The sequence below is a fragment of the Pipistrellus kuhlii genome, unplaced genomic scaffold (genome assembly GCF_014108245.1).
Source record: "Pipistrellus kuhlii isolate mPipKuh1 unplaced genomic scaffold, mPipKuh1.p scaffold_m20_p_8, whole genome shotgun sequence".
Taxonomy (NCBI): domain Eukaryota; kingdom Metazoa; phylum Chordata; class Mammalia; order Chiroptera; family Vespertilionidae; genus Pipistrellus; species Pipistrellus kuhlii.
In genome coordinates, this window is record NW_023425584.1 from 54,256,165 (window position 1) to 54,278,798 (window position 22,634).

The window sequence follows — 22,634 nt, forward strand, 5'->3', positions numbered from 1 at the left end:
ATTTCTGACTAGTTCTTTCCATTATTTTTGGAGGTTTCTAGAAGCTTCTTAATTAACCTTATAACTGTGGTTTTGAACTCTATATCCAGTAGTTTGCTTTCTTCCATTTCTTTCATTTGTGATACATTTCATTGTCTCCACATTTTGGCTGCTTCCCTGTGTTTGTTTCTATGTATTGGGTAGAGCTGCTATTTTTCCTTGAGTTGTGTAGTAGATGTTCTATAGGGCCTAGTGGCTCAGCCTCCCCAGTCACCTGAGCTGGGAGTTATAGGTGCACCCCTTTGTGGGCTCAGAGCACAGTATTATAGTTAACCCTTGATTGCTGTTGGTGTCACTGAGAGGAATTGACCTCCAGGCCAATTGGCTGTGAGGAACAGCTGTGACTGCAGTGAGAGAGCTGCTGTGCAGTAGACACCCTTATGGAGCAGGACTTGCTTCAGTGGTGCCTTGGTGCTCACTAAGTTTGAGTGTGTTGCTTCTGGATGTGTAGAGTTATAATATGATATGGTCTGATACTGACCACTGGGTACACTGGCTCTTGGGTCTCCATAGAGGTGCAAAGTCAGCCACTGCCTGGGGCCACTGCCTGAGGCCACCCAACAGGAGCTACAGAGAGAACTGCAGATTCCTCCTCTTTGTATCAGGTTTGTATTCAATAAGTGCCCAGATGAGGCCCAGCTATGAAGCACGGCTGGCTGGTGCTGGTGCCAGGTGTTGGGCCTTTTATTGATAGGTTTGGCGCTCCCTGACTCAGTTGCAGCTTGTTTGAGAAATTTTACTCTAAGCAAGGAATGTATAGACATTCATATACAAAAGCTGCTGCATGCAGCTTGGGTGGGGCTGTCAATTGGATGAGGTGGGATCTTAGGGAATCACCAGAGCGAAGCAAACAGAAATAGCTTTCAGTCAGCCTTGTGCCTGGGGAGGTCTCAGCATAGGAACAATGATCCCTGCAAGCACCTCCTTCTGGGAGAAAGCTGCCCCCAAGTTCCTGCCACACAATGCAGTTCCTCTACATATGTATGTGTTCCTCAGAGCCTCACCCTGGTGCTGGAGCTCAAAAGAAGCAGGATCTTGTAAGTTCAGTTCATGGTGCTGGCCTTTTAAGAGGAACAGCTGGGTCTCTAGCTGCCTCTATGTCACTCAGCCCCAATCAACACTGGTTTTTACAGTCTGTATTTCTTACTGCCGTAGGGGCTTCTTTTCCCAGCTCTGGGATCCTGTGCTGGGGGTCTGATGTGAGGCTTGGATCTCTTGCTTCTCCAGATGCCCTCCACAGAGATGATCTCCCTCCCAATTATAAAAGCGGCACACGTGGGTGCTGGACCAGCCCATTGTGCTTTCTTCTTTACTTCTTTAGTTGTAGGACGTCCATTCAGCCAGCTTTCCAGTGGTTCTGGATGATTGTTTTGTATTTAGTTGTTTTGTATTTAGTTGTAATTTTGATGTAATTGTGGGAAATAGCGAGTATAAGCGTTTACCTACACCACCATCTTCAAATCTCTCAATTTATTATGAAAAGCAAGAAGTTACCACTTTAATATTTTATACCCTTTCATAACTCATAAATATGATAGACATCCCTAAATAGTTAGACATTTTTCATTTTTAATAGGGTATCAAGTGCTGAACACAAGACTCTTTCATTTTGCCATATTATTATTTAATTTCAACTGATTCTTTCATCCAGAAGACATTATAAAGTGATCTATGTCACATTGTGTGTGATACTCCGAACTAGTCATCACAGACTGGGCACTGTTGACAGTGTCCAACACCATTCTGTTTCATCCACATAATTGCGTGTGATCTATACAACACATCTAGTCACATAGACGTAAGTATTTCCCCATCTCAGGCACAGAGAAATTAAACAGTTAGCTCTGGGATGGAGGATTGTATATGTTGAACTTAACTGTCAGCCAATGGGGGGCCTACTAGAAGATTAGAAATTTTTTCAGCCAAGAAGGAAAACTACCATGGCGATGCTTTATACGGAAATTATTTGGCAGCCATGTGAGTGATGGTTTAGTGGGGAGACACAGGAGGTGGGAGTTAGGGTGTTGGGAACAAGGTGAGAGACTAGGACCAGACTCACAATGGCCTAGTTGTACAGTGATTTGGGTTTAAAACAATTTGAAGGAGACAGGGAGAAGATAACAAAGATACACCTCAATATTTTCCTTTGCTCAGCTTCCTGCCTTACCACAAGCACTCTTACTTTTTCTGTTTTCCTTCCCTGTGAGAGTTTCCCAGGGCAACAACACAGTCTTCTTTTGCCTTTGATATCTGAGTGCTCATCAGGCTATGCTCTGCTATTCATGGCCTGAAAGGTAAACCATATGGGACAAATGAAAGCAGGATCCTCAGTCTGTACTCTCTTAATGGGAGATCTTGGACAGCAGCTTCAGTGGTTTTTGTGATGTTTGACGTACTCTGGATAATTAAACACAGGCAATGCCTTTGGAAGCTTTGGGTGACGTTGATTAGTTTTGCATAACAGGAAGCAGTATAAGCTCTGCCTTAGAGGACTGCCCTCTTGAGGAGGGGTTTGAGGCCCTGATATCCATCAGTGCTTCACATAGAGATCTGTATTGCTATTCTTGATCATAGTTCTTATTAGGGCCTCTTGTAGTGTGAGGTATTTCCTGTTTGTTTTTTTTTTAGTGGATTTTGGGTCATCTCTTTTAAAAATGAGTTGTCCTGAAAACACTATACTAAGTCAAACATCAGACACAAAAGGACAAATATTGTATGATTCCATTGGTATAGGTGCCTAGAATAAACAAATTCATAGAGGCAAAAGGTAGCTCAGTGGTTACCTGGGGGTAAAGGGGTAATGGGGATTATTGTGAAATGGGCATAAAGTCTCAGATTGGAAAGATGGAAAAGTTCTGGAGATGGATGGTGGTGATGATCACACAGTAATGTCAATATACTTTATGCCACTGGACTGTACATTTAAAAACGGTAAATTTTATGTGATGTCTATTTTATCAAAACAGAAAAAGAAGAATCATCCTAACCTACCCTACTACCCCTCCTTTGGGCCTGATCTGTTGATGCATTGGTTTCAGGGATCCTACTAATAATTCTGTATTGCTTGAAATTATTTTTTAAAGTGGACAATCTTAAACATGGATCAGACCCTTCCATCCAAGTAAATAATTGGTTCTCTTTGCCTAGAGCAGCATTTCCAAACATATTATCCTAAAAATTAGATTTAGAGGTATTAATACATATCATGGGAAAAATCAATAATTGAGAGAATTATAGAACTTGAGAGACTGTGAGTTAAAAAAAAAATATTAAAATGGCCCTAGTTGGTTTGGCTTAGTGGGTAGAGTGTCAGCCTGCGGGCTGAAGGGTCCTGGGGTTGAGGGCTTAATCCCTAGCAGGGAGTGGTGCAGGAGGTAGCTGATCAATGATTCTCTCTCATCATTGAAGTTTCCACTCTCTCCCTTCCTCTCTGAAATCAATAAGAATTTTTTTTTAAATACTAAAATGTTCTTTACTGACAGACTTTACAGAAATTTTAGTGTACTAGAGTGTGTGAAGAGTATTCAACAGGGGACACAGCATGCATATTTCCCCCAAATTTCTGACCATGCAACTGTTTAATAACAGAAAGTTTCTTAGGTCTAGGATTTATTGGAAAACAGTTTGGTTAATACAGGATACCTGGAAATATCTCAGGCTCAGTTCTCTGACCACTTCAATAATGTGAATACTGCAATAGAGCGAGTCACATACCTGTTTTTTTTTGTTTCTTGAAAGCTATGTTTACTCTATGCTATAGTCTATTAAGTGTGCAATAGCATTAAAAAATACTAGCCACAGTTCCTGTTTGCTAGGAGACAGGAAAGCAACATATGAAGAACTGAAATAATTTTAGAGAAGTTATAAAATAAAATAGCTGGTTAAAATGGTAGAATAGAAATGTCTTAAAAATACATATACCTTAATTTAAAAATGCATTATTGCTAAAATGTACCAACCATCAGCTGAGTCTTCAACTGGCTGTAATCTTTTTGCTGGTGGGCTTTTACCTTCAAATTGTGAAAATGCAATATCTGAAAAGCACGATAAAGTGAAATACAATAAAATGAGGTATGCCTGTAGAGGCCTACACAATAAAATACAATTATTTAGTATAACTTTTAACATTTCCCATGATTTCTTCAACTAAACTTCCAATTCCGTCTCACATTTTTTTCCCCTCAGTGACATAATATACAGCCATATTATGTTTTTCTTTATTTTTAAAGTGATTTAAAAAATATGTTTTTATTGATTTTTTTTTTTTTTTTTGAAAGAGAGGAAAGGAAAAGGATAGAGAGGTAGAAACATCAATGAGAGCAGAACATCATTGATTGGCTGACTGCTGCACATCCCCTACTAAAGACTGAGCCTGCAACCCAGGAATATGCTTTGACAGGGAATTGAACTGGCAACCTCCTGGTTCCTGGGTAGATGCTCAACTGCTGAGCCACGCTGGCCAGGCACTTTTCTTTCTTTCTTTTTTTTTTTTTAAACATAATTTGCACTCTTGACTCCCATGCACTTGCTCAGGCTCAGTCTAGTATGCCCTGCTCTCATGTTTATCCTCCTGCGACACCATGTCATTCATGTAGTTTTTCCTGGTCTTTCAAGTGTAAAGGAATTGCTTTCTTCTATAATCATTATAGCAAATGTCTTACTTTTTTTTTTTTTTTTTTTTTTTTTAGCATCTGTGCATACATTAGCTAATTACATAAGCAATTATGGCATTCTACCTTGTATCATTGTTCACCAGTCTCTCCTGTCTACTAAGTGTTATGTTTCATGACTGCAAGGTAAGACTCTGTCTTATTCATCTTTACATTTTCAACAGTCTGTTGTTATTCAGATAAAATAGTTGCTCAATATGTATACTGTATATTGCAAACTTGAATTTAATTACTCAGCAGCACCCATGATGTATAGAGCTCTTAATAGCTAAGTTTAATCGGTAGGGTTAAAAAAATACTAGTCACAGTTTCTGTTGGCCAGAAGATAGGAAAGCAACACATGCAGAACTGAAACAATTTTAGAAAAGTTATAAAATAAAACTAGAGGCCTGGAGCATGAAAACTCATGTACTGGAGGGGGGTCCCTTAGCCTGGCCTGCCCCCTCTCACAGTCTGAAGCCCTCAGGGGCAGGAGGCGACCTGGCAATCAGGGGAAGGTGACGTCCCCATCAAACCTCTGCTGCTGCCACTACTGGCAGTGCAAGCCTCAGGCGGCCCTGGGTGGCTGGGCAGCTGGGCAGCTGCCATCTGAGGCTTGCTTGCCTTGGGCTAGCCCTGGGCGGCTAGGGGCTGAGGGGACTGGGAGATTCTGGAAGCAGGCGCTCAGAGCGGCTGGACCTGCCTGGGGGCCGGCCCAGCTGTCCCGTGTGTCTGCTGCCCTGGCAGGGCTGAGGGGATTGGGCGCTGCCATCTTTGAGGCGGGGGAAGTCAGTTAGCATATTCCCTCCTTATTGGCTGTGAGGGAATATGCTAATTGCACTTTTACTCATCTACTAGTGTGAACAGGGCTTCCACAGTTCAGTAATAGTATATATGTAGAGTAGGGGTGTCGAACTCAATCAGAGAAGGGGCCAAAATCTAAAATCCAGCCTAAAGCGCGGGCTGAATGGTTTACTGAACAGTCATAAACTGTCATTGTGATGGAAACGCAGTGGAGTGCAGTGATGACAGCGCGGTGCGGGCCACATTGCAAGGCCTGGCGGGAAGGATTTGGCCCGCGGGCCTTGTGTTTGACACATGTGATGTAGAGGTTCTGAACTCCAGGATCTCATGGGTGATATTTTTTTCTTCAGTCCTGGGGGCATAAATAACAAAGAGGAAGTGACGGAAGTATTTTTTTTTTTTCTTTAACGACAAATATTTATTTCTCACCATTCTGGAGGCTGGGAAGTTCATGGTACTAGCAGATTTCATGTCTGACGAGAGCCAACTTCCTGTTTTTTTTTTTTTGTTTGTTTTGTTTTTTTTGCCTTCTTACTGTGTCCTCACATGACAGAAGGGACAAGAAGCTCTCTGGGGCCTCTTTTATAAGGGCATTAATCCCATTCATGAGGGCTCTATCCTTATGACTTAATCATTTCATAATGAGAAGGAAAGAGAAGGAAACCCCTATTTGTAACTGTTACGCCCAGACTTCGTGATCCCCAAGGACCACCAGGGAGCCGAGTCCGATGCAACAAAGTATTTTTGTTTTATACTCTAGCAAGTTGTAGTATATCCACCACATGACCATTCTGATGTAAGCTACTGTTTCATGAGTCATTAGCTTGACCTCAACCTTAATGCCAGGTTGACACCATATTCTGGTGGCAAAAAGATTCTTAGGTAGTTCTATCTTAACATTACTTGCTCGAGTAGTTCTGACTTTAAAGACTCCATGAATGTTTTCATGTCTTGCTTTCTGGAAACCTTCAGAAGGGGGCACTACCTAAGTTACTACTGGTCCTCACTAATTGCTTGGCAATTGCTGCCTTCCCCAAACTGGGTATGCTCACTCACCAGGTGAAAGGCCAGCTGTGCCTGCTCTGTGGGCGTTCAGCAGAGAAGGCCAGCTTTTCTTAACACATGCAAACCACTAACACCTCCTTTCAGCGGGACACTTCTTTTGAATGAGACACTGAGCTGTTTTGTTTATCCAAACAGCTCACGGGAAGGCGCTTCATATTCAGTACAGTAATCCCCAAGAGAAAGAACAGAATAGTATGTTATGCATTCTGACATATTCCGGCATGCCATTATTAATGTGGATGCTCTTATTTTCGTCATTCGAGGCAATTTCTTGCATTGGAATTTAGATCTTACTTGAATTTGGTTTGTAAAATAGAGTCCCCTTTGTCATTTGATGTGGGGATGTGAGATGGGAGGAACAATGACAACAATGTTAAGAGTAAACAAGGCGCAGTGGTGGTGGTATATGCAGTACAGGGAGTGGGAGGAGGAACATGACATTGAGGCCTGTCCCCTGTGGACACATCCTGTTCTTTCAATAGCCTACAATAAACTCCAAAGTTGGGTAATTTGCCTACGGAAACACTGCCAGTAAGTTTATTGCTAGGATTCACCCTGAATATACAGCTAAGATTCAAACCCAGAGAGTCTAATGCTGGCATGCGTTATAGAGAGATCCAGGAACTGAAGTTCTGGGAGCTGCATCAGTGTGGCCCGACTGAAGCACGCTTACCTCTGAACCAGCGGCCAGCTGCCAAGAAGAGACACTTTCTTAGTCATGATTGTATAAAAAATGAAAAAAAAACTTATTTATTCATTTATATTCATTCTTTCTCTTAGTCATGATTGTATAAAAAATGAAAAAAACTTATTTATTCATTTATATTCATTCTTTCTCTTATTCATGATTGTATAAAGAATGAAAAAAGATTCTTATTTATTCATTTATATTCATTTTTTCATTTTTATTGAATGTATTGGGGTGACACAGCTCAACAAAATTATACAGGTTTCAGGTGTACAATCCCACAGCACATCATCTGTACACTGCATTGTTGTTCATCTCCTCTAGTCAGGTCTCTGGTCATCACTATTTATTTCCCCTGCCCCATTCTTCCACACCCTGCCCTCAATCTTTATTTTATTTGTATTTGGAATAGCTGTTTCTCTAGATGCTGGTGATAATAAACTCATGCCTTATTCATACTCTAACTCAAGAAATTATCATCTGCTTTCTATCCTTTGCTCTTCTCTGAGGCTCATTTTTCATTTGTAAAATTAGAATGAAACCTACTGTACGGGGTTACGAGGATTACATTAGATAACATGTCAAATGTCAAAGCACTTGGCACAGAGGCTGACACATTCAAGACCCAGAAAACGTTAGTTATCTTCTCAGAAAAAAAAAAAAAGAGTGAAAATGTTTCAAGGGTATTTTCATGTATTAAGCATGTGAAAAAGGTCAGGTACTAGAACAAAACGTATATCATTTCTATTTAATGGCCATCCCTCTTTATTTGCCCGGGGGATTTATCCAGAGACACATTTTCCCCCCTGACATTTTGCTTCTGTTGAGGTCCTGGGAAGGGGGTTTCGATAATTGCACAGAGCGGGTGAAATAGGAGGCAGGGGAGCCCGTCGGCCTGCCCCTTCATGAACCTCACACCAGATGAGCCAGGGCCTGTGCATGCTACCAAGCTCCACCCACAGTTGGAGTCTCTGTCGCCACAGTGGCCAGAACCACCAGGCCCCATGCAGACCAGTGCCAGTCTATGAGGAGATGGCACTCTGAGTTAGACCCACTCCCAAACCCACACATCTGATTCCTTAAAGGTTAATGTGCTTTCAGACTGATGGTTGCCAGAGGGGAAGGGGGCTGGGGCTGAGTGAAAAAGGTGAAGGGATTAAGCACAAATTGGTAGCCACAGAATAGTCACTGGGATGTACATTATAGCTTAAGGCGGGTAGTCAATAAAACTGCAATAACTGTGTATAGTGTCAGGTGGGTACTGAAATACCAGGAGAAGCACTTTGTAAAGTATATGATTGTCTGGCCACTATACCATACACCTGAAACTAATACAAAGTAAAATGGAATGTAAACTGTAATTGGAAAAAAAAAAATAAAGTGCCTTTATACCATATTTCTGTTTAAGAGTCCCCAGCATTATCATTAGAGACTTTTATTCTCATTTTGTCTTTCTTTGGTTTTCAGAATTGAGATGACTAACAGGGGGAAAAATACCATTATTTAATATTAAACAGGGAATTAAGCAAAGTTCTTACTCTTTATGGAGGGTAGCAGAGACTTCACATAGGAGGAAGTTTGATGCTATTCATTAGGGCATCTCAGGAGCCCACTGTGTGTACTTTTGTTTTTTTCTTTCTTCTTATTGAGGATAATCACTTTTCATCATCTACTGCTTTATTCAGCATTTCTAAAATGCAAGGCCCATGTCAATCTTATTAAACATAACAGATACATTCATTAAAACACATTTCTTTTTTAGTATTGATGAGTTCTTCACAATTGCCATATTGTGGATAAGGTAGTAGGAACAATTTTGTTTTGATGCCTAGACCTGCGGTCCCATTGTTTTTGTTGTTGTGAAGGTAATACACTGCTGTTCAATCCCAATGTTCTGAAAGATCACTAAAATGACTGAGCATTTGTTAGTGTGTGCTACTTCTCTCCAAGGCATAGATTTGGATTTTTGTAAGCTAAATTTTGCTTGATTGTCTGTGTTTCTTGAGGCAGGGGTATTGAAATCTTGATAGAATGTTTATTTCCTCCATGTGAATAAGTTCTCAGAGTTTACAATCTCTTTTGCACTTTTCATCCACTCTGCTTCAGGCACCTAAAAGGATGTTAGTAAGGGAAGCAGGAATCTTCTTTACTCCAGTGAGATGGGAAGAGACAAACCTTCTGGGGGAAAAGAAGGCCTGGGCATTGATGATATGTTCCTAGTCTTCTGATGTAAGCCCTTCCTGCAATAAATAATTCTAAGTTTAAGGGGTGTTTAGAAGCATGATGTCCATCCAAAGTGAGGAAGGGTGTGTCTGACCGCTGTCCCGTCAGTAGCTAATCAAAGACTAGCATATTGAGAACCAATTGCCCTCGCTGGTTTGCTCAGTGGATAGACCACACCAAAAGGTGCGGTCCTGGGTTTGATTCTGCTGAAGGGCACGTACCTTGGTTGCAGGCTTCTCCTCTGGTAGGGGCTTGTGCATTGATGTGTTTTTCTCACATTGATATTTCTTTCTGTCTTTTCCTCCCTCTTCCACTCTCTCTCTCTTTCTAAAAAAAAAAAAAAAATCAATGGAAAAATATCCTCAGGTGAGGATTAAAAAAATAATAAATAAAAAAGAATGTACTTATGTCATAATAAGGACTTTATCTGTTCATATTGTACAGGGAATGGGAGAACTAGTCCACTTCTTTGAGTAAAATAAAATCCAAGTCTCCCTTTGATATGATTGTGGAGACAAGTGACAAATGAGAAAGTGGGCTATAGAAACATTGTAAAAACTTCAGGCACACCACTGATGTGTTCCTGGACTTCTTTTATTTTTGGTCAGCAGCATCACTAGAATTAAGTGCTGCCATCCTCTCAGTTCACTTGCTCACATGTTAAACTCACCTGTCCTGCAGGAAGAAGTGTTCAGTATTGCCTGCTACACTCATTAGAATATTCCATTCGTCTTTGAATTTTGAGGACCCTATAAATTATATTTTATTTTTATCCATAACGTCTCAAAATAAAACAAGTCTTCTCCCTAAAACGTACTTTCTTGTTTTCTCTAAGAGGAAAGAAAGTTCATAGTGTGAAACAATTGGTATTGCCTTGGACAAAGTATACAGCTATTGGCTTTCACTGAAGAGTTTGCAAGGACAGGTTTTAAACTCCAGTTTACGTAGTAATCTACTTCATTTCCTATAGGGGAAAGGTGAATGGATCAGGGCATTGGAATATGAATGAAAAAAAACAAACTGATTTTCCTCCTCTCAAATGTTGAAAGTTTATTGTAGTTGGCTTGCATATTTCAAGTATTTCTCTGTCCTTTATGCATCTTATACACTCTTGTAATGTATCCTAGACTTTCCTCGGGCAAATGCAGAACCCGTGGAGGGTCATGCTAATCAGCCCAGGCCAGAGGTGGAGAGGTGGGAATTAGCTTCAGTCCCCGTGCTTCCTCCTGTTGAACTTTCCTGGGTGGACAGTGCTGATGCTTGCTCCTATTAATTCACAGACCCCATGGAATCCCATAAAAAATTACTTAAGGAAATGCTCCCTTGACAACTTGAGGATGTTATATGACTCCCAAAAGCAAAGGATATCACTTTTCCTCCCCTGACATTTGTGCTTCCTTGCAGTTTTTAAGTTTCATTAGTCAGCAAACTGTTCACTAAGTTCCTTCTGTGGGCAGGAAGCTTTGGGATTTCTTTTAGGAGGGAAAGAAAGATGTATGAGACATCTGGCTTAGATGTGGTTTGGGGGGAGGTAAGGCAGTCACTCTAGAACACTCAGCCATCACTCAGGCACTGTTTGATTCAATACCAGGTAAGTAAGATAGAGGCTGGCGAACCTTCCGAGGGACTGGAGCTGCTGGGAGGTGGGACTTGGGCTGGGTGTTAGAAGCAGCTGCAGGGTGGGGTGAAACATATTAAAATGGGGCTCAGAGACCTTGATTCTCACTCTAGGCTAGATCTGAGTGAGTCACAAAGCCACCCTGTGTCTCCACTTTCTTATCTGTAAATGAAAAGCCTGAACATAGAGTTGGTGTCGATCCAGATCTAAATGTAATTATTTGGGTGAGCAGGACTCTTGGGGGTTTAGGGAGTCTCTACAATGACTGTCAGTGACCCCTGCCTCCTGCTAATCTCAGCAACATCGAGGGGATGTCGTTTCAATGACCAGATTGTGAAATGCTGAGACAGGGATCAGCTCTGTACCATCACCTTCCACTCTTCTCCCATATCTACCCAAGATTTGCTTTTACCAAACCACTCCACCCGTTAGATACCTTCCCTTCTTCTGGGCCTCTGTGTCTTTGCACACACTGTCTGCCATTCATGCCTTTCCTCTGTTATTCCATCTGACTGACTCCTGCTTAGTCCTCAAGGCTCAGCTGACCCCACCCCCCATGGTAAGAAACTGTGGAAATGTTCATTATAATATGTAGCATGCTATTTTTTATGGTAATTTTTTTAAATTGTAAAATGCACAATTGGAAGTTTCTCAAATATTGTAAAAATGTAAAGAAAGTCTTACTCCCCAACTTTCCCCAGCCTCACTGTCCTCCCTTGAGGTAACACTATTAATAGTTTAGTGTGTTTTCTAGAACATCTATCTGCATTTACAAACATGCATATAAATAATGGAATCTATCTAGTAATACAGTTCAGCAGCTTGCTTTTTTTTTTCATTTTCTATCTCATGGGCATCTGTGCATGTCAGTGCTTGAAAACTAGCACGCTCTTTGTAGCAATCGCCTGCCTCTTCCTTAAAGAAAGATCTGGAAAAGAGACTGACTTCTTTCCTGTCTCCAGGGTCCTCTAGAAATAGGTTAGAAAATCTTTGTTTCATGCAGCAGCTTGTCTTATTTTTATTCTTATTTTATGTCCTTGAATAAAATATCTGTACTGTTTTCTAGGAGTAATTTCAAGCAAAACTTAAGTAACTGACACTTCTTATATATGAGACTGATTTTCGTGTCTCCAGGGTTCTTTAGAAATAAGTTAGAAAATCTATGTTTAATGCGGCAGCTTGTCTTATTTTTATTCTTATTTTATGTCCTTGAATAAAATATCTACACTGTTTTCTAGGAATAATTTCCAGCAAAACTTAGTAGCTGACACATGTTGTATAATTTATCTGTGTATTCGTTTATTGATAGCATCACTCCGATTCCATCTTAATGCATTTTTCTTTTTCTTTTTTTGTCCTTGTGACCCCTCTGTCACTTATCTCAAAGACCTGTTTCCTATTTTTTTTTTTTTAATATTTGAATGAAACCTTAGGTTGTTTTAAGGATATTGTTGAATTTAATTTTCATAGTGACTCTGTGAGATAAGTAAGATAGAATTATTTTTATTTTACAAGGAGAAAGTTGAGACTTAGAGAAGGCTGCTTAACTACAAACTGTTTTCTGTCGTTTAACCTCGGCAGTGTCTATGTCCTCTGACTGTCCCTTCTTTGCTTGCTCACGATTCACCATGTGACATCCCATCAGATATGCTCTAAATCCCTGCATCCTCACCCTTTGACACACACAAAATCTAGTCTGTTTAGTTTTCTTTGGATGAATTAATTCACACTAATATATTTGCACTAACAGTGGCTTATTGCGTTACCCTTTCCAGAGTCATTATTAGAGGCGTTGGTGAATCAATCTAAATGAAGGAAAATCAAAGTAGAAACTTTTGGAGCAATAACTTTAATTATTAAATAGACATTTTGGTGTACTATCCCAAGTAGATCCCGGGGAAGGACCTGGGGTGTTTATTTAAGGCACCCCTCTTGATAAACTTTAACCACGCAGGAGTTGGGACATACAAGTAATTGTTAGCGGAGAGGATACTCCTATGCCAGCAGGACCAACGGCAGGCTTAGGACCAAAAGAGACCAGAAGCTTTACTTTAAATTTTAAGCATACACAAAATAATTCAATTAACTGCCGGAGGAATTAAACCCCATGAAACATATGCCGTTGCAGATTATACAGCACTTTATTATTTACACAAATTCCTGTTGCTGAGGGAACAAACTCTATTGGCAATCGTGGTGGTGCTGTCCTCTGGGGTCCAGCAGCTGGGCTGGTTCCATCTGGCATGAAGGGGGCCGGCGTTCATCACCCGAGAGCTGGTTCTCATCTCGATCAGAAGTTACTAGCCATTCTTCTATCGTCTGGCAGGAAAGAGGAACGTGGAGCAGTGTCGCTGGCCGGACTGACAAAAGGACGTGCCTTTGTGGCTGTCTAGACAGGCGAGAGCCCTTAGCTGGCCAGGATTTATTTTTAAAGTCTACTCCGCACCCGCAGTGGTTCAGGTGGCTATCAGGGAATTACGTCAATGCACACATGTTAATCTGAAACAGGGCGAGGGGCTACATGTGGTTATCTGGGGAGAGTACATCACTCACACAAATGGTTATCTTGGCAAGTCACGCTGAGTCCGTTCAAATCCTTTTCTTTGAGGTACACATGCTTCAGGGCAGTGGGGAATGTGCCCTTAATATCACACTTTATGTGTCTAAGAAAGTTAACCCAAACATTTAAAAATCTTCCTAACATTCTTAGGCATTTTAAAAATATATAATTTTTATTGATTTTTTTTCAGAGAGGAAGGAAGAGGGAAACATCGATGAGAGAGAAACATGAATTAGCTGCCTCCTGCACAGCTCCTGCTGGGGATGTGCCTGCAACCAAGGTACATGCCCTTGACTGGAATCGAACCTGGGACCCTTCAGTCCACAAACCAACGCTCTACCCACTGAGTCAAACCGATTAGGGCTTTAGGCATTTTTAAAAGCACTTTTAAATATTTTTATATTTTACTACAACATGTACCAGAACAATTTTACATAGAAGGTCCTTTGAATCCATGTCTCTGAATGAAGTCATACCTATTACCTATTGCTTGTGCATTAGGAGGACATAGAAAGCTCTACCACACCTTTTCTTTCTTTCCTTTGTTTTGTTAATCTTCACCTGAGAATATTTTTCCATTGATTTTTAGAGAGAGTGAAAGGGAGAGGGAGAAACAAAAACATTGATGTGAGAGAGACACATGGATTGGTTGCCTTGTGCATGCACCCTGATCAGGGCTGGGGAACCTGCAACCAAGGTGTGTGTGTGCCCTTGACTGGAATCAAACCTGGGACCCTTCAGTCCAACGGCTGATGCTCTATTCCCTGAGCCAAATTGACTAGGGCCAGATCCCCCCCTCTTTTCCCATATTCTGTTTCAATTTTTTCACGTTTCCCTCCACCCTATGATCCATTCCAGTCAAATTTTCTTTTTCTTTTTTTATTTATTTAAAAAATATATTTTATTGATTTTTTACAGAAAAGAAGGGAGAGAGATAGAGAGCCAAAAACATCGATGAGAGAGAAACATCGACCAGTCGCCTCCTGCACACCCCACACCGGGGATGTGCCCGCAACCAAGGTACATGCCCTTGACCGGAATTGAACCCGGGACCTTTCAGTCCACAGACTCTACCACTGAGCCAAACCGGTTTCGGCCATTCCTGTCAATTTTTCAAATAACCTGGAAAGGAAATTCAGAGTTGCTTAGACTCTTTGACAACTTTTCTTCAGAATAATGAGTAAAGTTTTTGAACTGTTGATATTCATTTTTCAAAATAACGTTTGATGAAAATAACCAAATATTTTTAGAAAGTAGACCACTGGGATCTCTTTACTACACAATTGCCACCTGACTCTAGAGATCTCACTTCCATTCTGTGAATTTGAGGCTTTTATTGCTAAAGGGTGATTGGGAAAACGAATAGCAATTTCCTGAAAGCACTCAGAGGTCTTTAGGGGCCATTTATTGTTTCAACATGATATTATCCCTCTGGCTCAGGCATGCTGTTGTTTATGAAACAACAGGGGCCCAAAGACCCGTCCCTTACAAAGAGTTTGCCTTCTCTTCTTTATATCTGCATAAAAATAAGAAGGGTATTAGCACTGAGATCTGGAATCTTTATTCAGAAACATGACTTAAAAAATAAATAAAAAGAACTAGGCTGCATCTGATGTTTTCATCCCTGCAGTGCTTTTCACCACGTACAGAAAGACTGGCCAGTGACTCTAAGAAGACAGTGCAGGCCCTAACCGGTTTGGCTCAGTGGATAGAGCATCTGTCTGTGGATTGAAGGGTCCTAGGTTCGATTCTGGTCAAGGGCATGTATTTCGGTTGTGGGCACATCCCCAGCAGGAGGTGGGCAGGAGGCAGTTGATCGATGTTTCTCTCTCATTGATGTTTCTAACTCGCTATCCCTCTCTGTTCCACTCTGTAAGAAAAAAAACCACACAAAAAACGCAATAAAAATTAAAAAAAAGAAGACAGTGCAGTTTCCTGATGGAGCAAAGGAAAGTCAACAACATCTGTTCTCCGACTAGGGAAAAGGAGCTGTAGGTAATGTGGACACGGGCCTGGCAAGCTCGTTAGTACATCAGTGAAAAGACTTTTCGGGCCTGAAATAGGCATGTTTAGGGAGTTTTAAAAATAAAGAGGGTCCTTGGTGAGAGGAAGTATTGGAGCCCAGAGGTGGGCCTCAGAGCTGCCAGAAGGCGTACATCACAGAGAATAAAACGTGCCGCAGGATGAGGGGAGAGGAAGACACCCATTCACAGAAGACAGGGAAACGCCACAGGGTCTGGGGAGGAAGAGGAAGCAAACTTTCACAGAGGACAGAGAAAAGCCAACAAATGGGAGGAAGAGGCAAACATTTCACAGGAAACAGAGAATTCTACCACTGAAGGGGGTGGGGGGGAAAGGAGGGTCTCTATGGGGTTTGAGCTTTGAAGCTGCTGTAGTGACCAATCAGAAGGGAATACCAAGAAACAAAACAAACAAAAACACCCTGCAGCCTTTATAAACCTTAGGAAAAAGGACCTTAGTGGGTTACTGTCTTTGGGACCCCCTCCCTACGTGGGAATCCGTACTTGTTTCCAATAAATTTCTACCGCTTTCATCTACCACCTTTTGTCTGTGGCTTCATTCTTCGAATCCACCTGGACAAGAAGGCAGGAAATAAATCACCCTTGTATCCTGCTCAGGAAAAACTACCTGACTCAAGAGGACATCAGGAAATGGCTTATCTGGTTTGCTGTAAAGGAGATTTAATGAATTTAAGGAAACAAACGAAAGGACAGAGCCTGGGAATTACTTAGAGATAGATCTACCCTGTTTCCCCGAAAATAAGTCAGTGTCTTATATTAATTTTTTTCTCCCAAAGTTGCACTAGGTCTTATTTTCAGGGCATGTCTTATCTTTCCATGCGCTAGGTCTTATTTTCGGAGGATGTCTTATTTTCGGGGAAACACGGTATTTCCTCTGTAACCTCAGTTTGTGAACCAATCATTCCTTATTGGGCTTTTAATGATAATCCTATCCAAATTAGCATATCCAGTATGCTAATTGACTGTCACATCCTCACGAAGATGGTGGTGCCCACAGCCAATAAGGAGGGAATATGCTAATTGCTGCCACATCCTCAAAGATGGTGGTACTCACAGCCACAAGATGGTGGTGCACTGTGCCCTCAGCCTCGCAGGGGTGGCAGGCACACAACCCAGCCAGGCCTGCCCCCAGGTAGGTCCGGCTGCTCCACATGCCTTACTCCAGAGTCCCCCAGTCTCCTCGGCCCCCCAGCAGTCCAGGGCCAGCCCGAGGCGCAGGCAAGCCTCGGATGACAGCTGCCCAACCACCCAGGGTCACCAGAGGCTCAGGTAACCAGGGCCAGCTGAGGCTTGCACTGCCAGCAGTGGTAGCAGCAAAGGTGTGATGGGAGCAACACCTTCCCCCGATCGCCGGGTTGCCTCCTGCCCCTGAGGGCTCCCAGACTGTGAGAGGGGGAAGGCCGGGCTGAGCCCCCCGCCCCTACAGTGTATGAATTTTCAGCACTGGGCCTCTAGTATTACCAATAATAGTAGAGATGACCAATTAAAGAGTATCCATGGTGAACCATACTCTGTGCTCAGCATGCTCTATACAGACTGGTCCTATTCAGTCCCTCACATGTCCTCTGAGATGGGCACTATGATCCTCATTTTACAGCAGAGGACACAAAGTCTCAGTGCTAACAACATGCTCAAGGATGAAGAGGTAGTCAGGGCAGGGGTGTGAGCCAAAACAGTCAGGTTTGGCTCCAAGGTCCCCTCAACAGATTATGTCCATTGGCTTTCCCAAACATAAGGATTTACTGCAATGTTCTGAATAAGAAATGAGGGGAATGGAAAACTGAACTTCTTTTTTTTTTTTTTAATGTTTTTTATTGATTTTTTACAGAGAGGAAGGGAGAGAGATAGAGAGCTAAAAATGTCGATGAGAGAGAAACATCGACCAGCTGCCTCTTGCACACCCTTCACCGGGGATGTGCCCGCAACCAATGTACATGCCCTTGACCAGAATCGAACCCGGGACCTTTCAGTCCGCAGACCGACGCTCTTACCACTGAGCCAAACCGGTTTCGGCGGAAAACTTAACTTCTAACTAAGGAACCATCCCTGGCATGCCAAGACTGAACACTCGTTGCAGCATTAGCAGTGCTGCTAAGAAAATAACTATCCCCAGGGGAAATAGTTTGATATTTTAATGTAGCTTGTGTTTTTTTTTTTTTTTTTTTTTATCCTACTGAAATGTGAGGTTCAAGATTCAGACTTTTCTTTCTGCTGGGTCTTGTCTTCACAAAGTTTGAAGAATAAACTCGCTGACATAAAGGCTTCTCTACTAAAAAATGGAGTCGTTTTTCCTGAGCAGGATGCAAGGGTGATTTATTTTCTGGGTTTGTGTCCAGATGGATTCAAAGAATGAAGCCACAGACAAAAGGTGGCAGATGAAAAGGATGGACATTTATTGGAAACAAGTACAGACTCCCACACAGGAGGGGGTGCCACAGGGGGTGGCCCACTAAACTTCTTTTTCCTAAATTTATAAAGGTTGTAGTTCTTTATCTCTTGATGCTGCCTTGCATTTGGTAGAATATCAGCTTCAAAGTGCAAAACCCACATGGTGCTCCCTTTTTTTCTCCCCCTTCAGTGGCAGAATCCCGTGAAAACCTCTTTTCCTCTCTTATTTGTCGGCATTTGTCTATCCTCTGTTAAAGTTTGCTTCTTCTTTCTCCCTATAACCTGCGGCTTTCCCCTATCTTTTGTGAATGGATGTTTTCCTCTCCTCTTATCCTGTGGTACCTCCTTTTTTTGTTCTCTGTGAATATATGCGTTTTGGCAGCTTCAAGCTCCCACCTTTGCAGTCCTCTCCCATAGTCTCTCTGTATCCCTAAAACTCCCTACCCCTGCCGATTTTACTCCTTTCAATGTAGGCACACAAATTTAATGAACTTCACTCTGTGAAACCCAGTTTAATGCTGTGAGTACTTGCAAGGAAGATGAAGGACTCCTGCTTGGAGAGCTGGATGGATGGTGACCCTGGGGAGATGGCGGGAAGGTGAAAGCACATAAAATGATGGGAGGGATGAATCAATGTTCATCTTCACATTTTTGTTGCGGATGATTCTTATATTTTAAATTGATTAGCACTGCATAAAACAAAGCAAACATACGGCAGTTGTTCAGCTAATTTCACCTCGATAACCACTTCAAGTCCTGCGTGACTCCCTAATCAGCTTCTCCTGAACACACTCCCTACTGGCCACCTCCATTAGCTTCCTTCCCTGTGTGTTTGCCTTGGGACAGAGAATACTGATGGAACTGGACGCAAGGAGCCAGGAGCTGTGGCTGCCATGCTACATCCTCACTGTGTGGCCTTGGGTGAGGCCCTCTAAGTCTGCGGTGGATTGCAACGATGGCCATGGGGTCATCAACGTTTGTGTTCACACAGTTTTGTCATACCTTACCCCACTGCTTCTGGGTTTGACTGACCATGTGATTTTCTTTGAACTAGTGGACATTAATTAGCCAATGTGATGTACGCAGACTTGCAACATGCATGCACCTTTGGCCTGCTCTCACGCTGCTCCTGAATTTTGTGCCTGCCTTGTAGAGAACCCTGTGGTAGCCTACAGGATGATTAGATATGGGTGGCCCGATCTCCTGTCATTGTGGCCAGACATATGAGCGAGGCTTCTAGCTGACTCCCCAGCAAGTCAGCTGGAAGTAGGTGTGCTGGTCCAAACATGCCTGGCCTAATTCACAGAATTGGCGCTAAGTAAATGGTTGTTCCTTTAAGCCACTAAATTTTGGGGTCAATTGTTTATAGCAAAATATAAGTGATACAAAAATCCAATTTAAAAAAGCAATAAATTACAACGTGTCCACAGCCTACCCCCTAGCATTGTTGGAAAGGGTGCCTGAGGTAAGGAGGTGACTGTGCTTGTGGTGGGCAGTGCCCAGCACAGTGCCTTGTGTCTGATCAGAAGTAGCGTTGTTCACAGAACAAATGAGCAGGTAAGAAACTAGACAATTATAAGGTAGCAACAGCAGCGGCAATAGACTAGTCAGATATTAAAAATCTGCCAAGTAAGACATTTCATTTTCTTCTTTAATTAAAAAAGGCTGCTATATCAGCTGTGTGGAGAGAATTGAAAAGCACAAGATGAAACAGGAACGGCAGCCTGCGTCCCCAGGGCTGACGGTGGCTGGGGTGACAGCCCTATGCTCTCTCTGAAGCTCTGGTCCCAGGCAGAGAGCAGCCTGCACTTTTCAGGGGTTTGCACATGAGGGTCACAGGGATATTGCCAATTGCTTGCTTTCCCTTTGCAAGTAAACTTTTCCCAATTTTATTTATTTATATATATATATATATATATATATATATATATATATATATATGTATATATACACACACACACACACACACACACACACTCACACACACTCAATATATCTGAATTCTACCTGCATATTATTCCCATGGGAGTAGTCAGAGAGTTCATAATGAAAAAAATTGAAAGCCAAATTTAGAGAGATGGAAAAGGATTTCTAGTCTGTGAGCCTGTGACAATGCCAGGACTACAAGATCAATAAATAATTATTCAAAATGGGGCAAATATTTCCTCATCCAAAAACAATAATTGACCCAACTGGGTCTATAAGGAATACGTTTGTGTATTTTGATTAACAGTTGCCTAGTAAAAATATTTGTTTTCAATCTGGCTATATTGTGAAATATATCCCACAGAGAGGACAGCGCACAGAGCCTAAATATACTTTTTATTGAAAAATTACAAAGCAAACACTCATGGAGCAGCCACCACCCAGGTCACAGGTGATGCCTTGCTGGCAAATGTTTACAGTTTTGTTTTCCACATTAAACATGTTGATTCCTTATATATATATTGTATTTGATTTCAGAGCATATTTATTCTTTTTATAAAAAATATATTTTATTGATTTTTTACAGAGAGGAAGAGAAAGGGATAGAGAGTTAGAAACATCGATGAGAGAGAATCACAGATCAGCTGCCTCTTGCACACACCCCCCCACTGTAGATGTGCCCGCAACCAAGGTACATGCCCTTGACCAGAATCGAACCCAGGACCTTTCAGTCCACAGGCTGATGCTCTATCCACTGAGCCAAACCGGTTTCAGCTATATTTATTCTTTTATGTGTATATGGTAAAGGGGCACTTTCATACTCTTTCATATGAATATGTACTTATTCCAAAACATTAACTGAAAGGAGCATATTCTTGCCTGTAAATAAGATGGCATGGCACTGCTTCCTCCTTCTGTTCCATTGGTTTCCTTGTCTATCTCTGCATTAATGTCACATTCTCATAATTACCATGGCTTTGTAATAATCATGATAACTGGTAGAGCAAGTCTTAATACCTTGTTCATCCCCAGAAAAAAAGTTTTAGTTATTCCCGTCTTTCCCATTCCCATGAAAAATCTTAGAATGAGCCTGTGAAACTCTGCTTAGGCATATAAATTATTTGTTGCTGGTATATGGAAATATTAACACATTCACTTTCATATGTTGAGTTTACACATTTTGACAAGGAATTGACATAACCAGATGTGTTTTCTAAAGGTACCTGTAGAGGTATTGTTGAAAAATAAATGGGGAGGGAAGCAGTAAGACAATCTCCTTGAATTGTTCAGGTGAAAGATGAAGAGAGCCTGTATTAGGATCATGGGAATAGCAAAAGAGGCAGGGGCTGGTCTAAAAGCAGTTTAGAAGATAGTTGGAAAGAATGCCAAGCCATTGCTTCAAAATGTTGTAAGGAAACATGTGAGGGGCCAGCTCAGCAAAGGATTCAGCAAGCTTGTGTGTGTGTGTGTGTGTGTGTGTTTGGGGAAGAGGGGGAGGTGGCAGTGAAAGATTAAAGAAAAGACAAAAAGAATAAGCTGGGTCTAGGTTAAGGTGACCAGATTTTAACATTGGTAAAGCAGGACACCATTTTGACTGGGGGGGGGGGGGGAGGTTCTTGATTAAAAACTTGGTCTATATGGAGCAACAAAAATTTTTATAGAACACAAAAATAGTATTGTAATATATTTTTTTTAAAAAAATTTCAACATAAATACAATTTACAAATATAATAAATAAACAAAAGTAGGTATAGTATTATTTTATTCTTTGGCACATTTCTCATTTGAGTGAATTTTTTTTTAGTAGATTGCTGTCGTTTAAAAGGTCATGAAATTTTTCACAAGATTTGTTAAATTATATTTACACATAAAATAGCTTTCAAAGTCTCAACACTTAATCGTGATTTTTCTGATGTCCACACTTTATTTACAGTAGAAAAAACGCGTTCAGTTGCAGCATTAGTTCCTGGTAAAGACAGCGCATCTTCCACAATTCTAACAACTGATGAACAATGCGAACTTTGATAAGCAGTTCTCGATAACCAGTTCTCAAGAATTATTTGTTATTATTAAAGTTTAACATTATAAAATTAACAAAAATAATATAAAACTCATATCCTGGCTAAATAGCCACATGGGCGCCGAAAACTGTATATTCCCTTCCCGTTCTCCCGCCGTCCCCTAGCTTGTCGTGTGTTCTTTCCAAAAATTGGGACTTTTTTAAAAGGCTGTGGGACGCTGGACAAATTGTTAAAAATCGGGACTGTCCCGCCAAAAGTGGGACGTCTGGTCACCTTAGTCTAGGTGGATCTCTTGTGCCTGCCTGAGGCCACAGAGAAAAGTTCCAGGTGGCAAGCTGAGCCTTTATTTTATAGCCAGAGGTAAACAAGGTAGTGATCACCATAGTTACAATGTTCTTGTGAGTTTCACTTGTTTTGGCAGCACTTGCTGCACCTCCCACAGCCCATTAGCTACCCAGGAAGGATCACAGGGCATCATAAGGTTAAGCTTAATTATGCTAAGAGGGCTGTGCCCTCTAAGCTGGGACTTGTTGTGGCTTTGCCAACAGGTCAGTTCCAGGCTTAATCCTATAGCTGGCTCCCTACAGAAACAGGCTTTGAGGGAGAAAGAT